Genomic DNA, 4,257 nt, shown 5'->3' on the forward strand with positions numbered 1-4,257 from the left:
TTAATTTGGTACGTTCATGGCTATTAATTCATCAGCTAATGCTTCATAGATGCCCCAACAATTTAATCCTCACAAGGTGACTTTAAGGTTGATTTTGTTTCCATTGCACAAAACTGCTCAAAATTCGCAGAATTACATAAGTTTAATATCTAAATAGCTAAACACCAAGATGTGTCTTAAATCATGTCCAGTTTAGTTATTTTATAATGAAGACACAAAATTTGGTAGAAATACTTAAAATTTTCATGAATTAATGCTTAGAAGGTGTTGGAAAAGTCTATATATTTCAGTGTTTCTAGTCACGCCCCTATTTATTTTAGTTTGTTTGTATGATTAAGCATATATGAGTTACTAGTCTATTGGTTAAGTGTTAGTGAAATTGTCCTTAAACCCCAAATTTGAATCCCTTCCCTTGCATTTTTTTAAAAAAATTTTGCATTTCTTTTGTTTTTAACCCTATTGCCACCTCTAGGGTTTAAAAACCCTAGTATTTAAACATCTTTTTTCTCCTTTTTGCTTTCACATTGCCACCCTTGCCCGAAACACTCAAAAACTTTTCTCTCATCCATCCCTTGTATAGCCCTCTCCTTAGGTTCCTCTCATTTTTTTCCTATTTTTTCTCTCTTCTTTCTTTCTTTCTTTTGCTTATACCGCCACCCTACTCCCTTGGACCACCGTTGCCGCCACCTTGCACCATATTACACCACTGTAGTATCACCTTGCATCGTCACCACACCACCTTGGACCTCTGCCTGCACCATCTTACGCTATTGTCGCCCCTTCTCCATCATTGTTGCATCACCACCATTTATTTTCTCCTCCTCTCTTTTCGTCTTCATTCCTTTCATTGTGGTCGAATCTCTGCTTATTTTTCTCCATTTTTATTCCTTTATAGTCAAATCTCTTATGACTGCCAAGATCTCCACTGATTGTTCGTTCCTAATTTGTTTACTGGTGTAGAGTAAGTGTTTTATTTTGATTAGATCTCAGATCTCATATTTGGATCTTCTTCACTGTCTTGGCCAGATCTAATATGTAGGAGTGTTGTTATTTCAGATTTGTAAATTAGAGAAAAGAGTAAGTGTTCTTCTTTTGTTTAGCAAGCGGATCTATAGATCTTTTCTCGAATCTAGCATAATTGAATCTAATATGGTGCATTTTGTGTGTTTTGTTCATTCAAAATTCAGATCTAGATGAGATTTGATCATATTTATAGCGAAGAAGTGTAGCATATTAAATCTAGTGTTGTTTGGATGTACAAATTCGGGTGTGTGTCTAACCATGAGTATGTTTGTAAATGGCCAATTATTACGTGTGATTTGATGTGTCTGTTGAATGTATTCATAAGTTTTTTCACTTGGCTGAATGGTCTAGTGTCTTCAAAGTGATGGAAGAATGTGATCTTTGTTATTTCTAACATTGGTTGAATGGGGTAAGTGATGTTTGGGTGTTGGTTGATTGTGTATAAATCCTATTAAGTGATTAAGTAAAATCATACAAGTGTTTTTCGTAATGATTGATATGTGATTGTATGATTTTGTATTGTTATTGCATGTCTTATGTTATTGATCGCACGTTAAGCATGCCCAATGTTCTGCTACTGTTATTGGTTACATGTCAAACATGCCTATTATTTCTACTAAATTGATTGCATGTTGAAACATGCCTTTTGTACTAATCCAGTTACTTTCATTGTTATGTCATAATGCATTGCATGGAGATCAGGATGATATGTAAGGAAGAAGTTTCTGACAGTTTATTTGTAATTATGGTGGTTTATCCACATATTTCTTGCAGTTTATCTGCAAATACTGGTGGCATGCCACAATTCAATGTGTAGAGATGGATGAGTTCTGGGGTGTAACACCCCTTACCCGTATTCGATGCCGGAATAGGGTATGAGGCATTACTAAAACACATACACTTGTATACGTATTAAACTGAGTCACAAAATTTCATCCAAATTAAAAAATTTTATAGTATTAACATAATTTTATAATTCTTTACAACCTATCCTCGAAATATTGTATTCATAATAAATAGAGCCTATAAGACTCGATACAAACTCATTCATATACTCAATTTATCCATTAAATTATTTCATCCTTGAATAATCCACATTATGCCAAAATCAACACTAATAACAATCATAAATCTCTTCATATTAATTTCACATATTACTACATTACATATCTCGAGCATATGCCAAAAATTTCATATACACAACCATCAACAAACTCATTTTCCTTCAGTCGACTAGTAAATTACCCTTAAAATTCATATCAACCATTAAATCTCACAATTTTATAACATCTCAGAACCAAATGATTCTAATAACAAGATACTTTATAATCATCCTTATGACTACAGATATTTCACAAAGCATGATTATCATCCAGCATTATCTATGTACCAAAATGACTAATTCACAAGCAATAACAATTCAATGTTTTATTTCAATTCCATTCAATTCATAACTCTCCGTGTTCACAATTCAAATTAATTTCTCAATCCAATTTTCATTTCAAAACCACAATAATTCTTTTAATTCAAATCATATCAATAATAATTCCCATTCAACTCACAAACAATTCAATATTGATATTTACTTTATTTTTTATTACTAACATATTATTCAAAATTTCAACAATTGCTATTAATAAATTCAATACCGATACGAATTTACTATTCAATTCTGCGTCTATCGATTATAAACGAGCATATAGCCAATTATACATGAATCATTCGTATATTTTATTTTTTCCTCCTCCTCTCCATTCCACATCCTTAGTGTACATAACACTCTTAAAAATAACATTCTCTATAGTTTCACTATTCATTCAACTTCAAATAAGTTGTCTAGTCGGGTTATAGTCACTAAATTCTTTTTATCCCGTGATACAGAGCTCCAAATTAAGTTCCGTTAATTTTCCCAGGAACTTGACTCACATATCTTCTTACCATAACATTTTCATAAGTTTTTTTCTTGTCCAATTAGTACATTTCATTCATTAAAGTCACCCCTATTTCACTGCTCAACATCTCTAACCTCTCTTCACTAAAAATGAATTATCTCATTGTACAAAATTCGGATGATATTTCCATTTGTTTTCTTTGAAAATAGACTCATTAGAGATTCTAATAATATAAATTATAACTCATAATTATTTTTGTACAATTTTTAATTATTTTCCAAATTTAGAATAGGGGATTCTAAAATCAATCTGACCCTACCTCACTAAAATTTAAATATCTCAAAAAGTATAACTCTTTTGCTTGATCTGTTTCTTTTATATAAAAATAGACTCATTAAGATTTCATTTAATATCTTATTCACCCTCTAATTCAATTTCCACCATTTTTTTTATTTTTCAAAGTTACACAACTGCTATTGTCTAAACTATTTTGTTGTAAAATGTATTCTTTCATAATTTCACTTTTTCACTATCTCAATTCCATTGAATTAATCACATCTCATTCCAATAGTTCATTTCAATTCATATAAAATCCATTCAATTTATCACTATATTCAAAGCAATCCAATTTCTCATTTCCAATTTCAAATCAATCTTCAATTCAAATCCACATATATATATTCATCACTCAATTACACTTAGTCAATTTTCCCGATGAACTTATCGGAACAAAAACAGATTTCTCGGTGGCCTACACATAGTCCGTACCACCTTTGTGTAATAACAGACTCTCGGTGGCCTGCACATAGTCCGTGCCACCCTTCTACCTTAACAGAATATTGGTGGCCTACACACAGTCCGTGCCACATATGCGACCTATCAGTCTGGTACATGTAGTGGCCTGCACTTAGTCCGTACCACACGTGACCCAATTACGATCATTCATATCTTTTCTATTACGAGGTTCAATCGGGAAATTTTTACTTTTCAATATTTTATCAGTTCTCCTCTAACCAATCTTAATTCATAATTTGAATCAAATATTTGTTCCACATATAGTACATTTCTTAAATAAAATAATAAAACGCTTAAGCATTAATAAAACAATATATTATCTACATACAAACTTACTATCATATTTTCAAGGCCAATATCTCACCTTTCACCGCTTTTAACAACACATTTAACTATTTAGCACTCATATTAATCAATTTGATCCAAAAATCATACTTAATAAAATTATATTTTTGCCCCTAAACTTTTACAAAATTATGATTTTGCCCTTAGGCTCGGAAATTAAACTTTATTCCTTTTTCTTATGTTTTATAACATGCTGAACATT

Source organism: Gossypium hirsutum, chromosome D04 (assembly GCF_007990345.1).
Source record: "Gossypium hirsutum isolate 1008001.06 chromosome D04, Gossypium_hirsutum_v2.1, whole genome shotgun sequence".
In the NCBI taxonomy this organism is placed as follows: domain Eukaryota; kingdom Viridiplantae; phylum Streptophyta; class Magnoliopsida; order Malvales; family Malvaceae; genus Gossypium; species Gossypium hirsutum.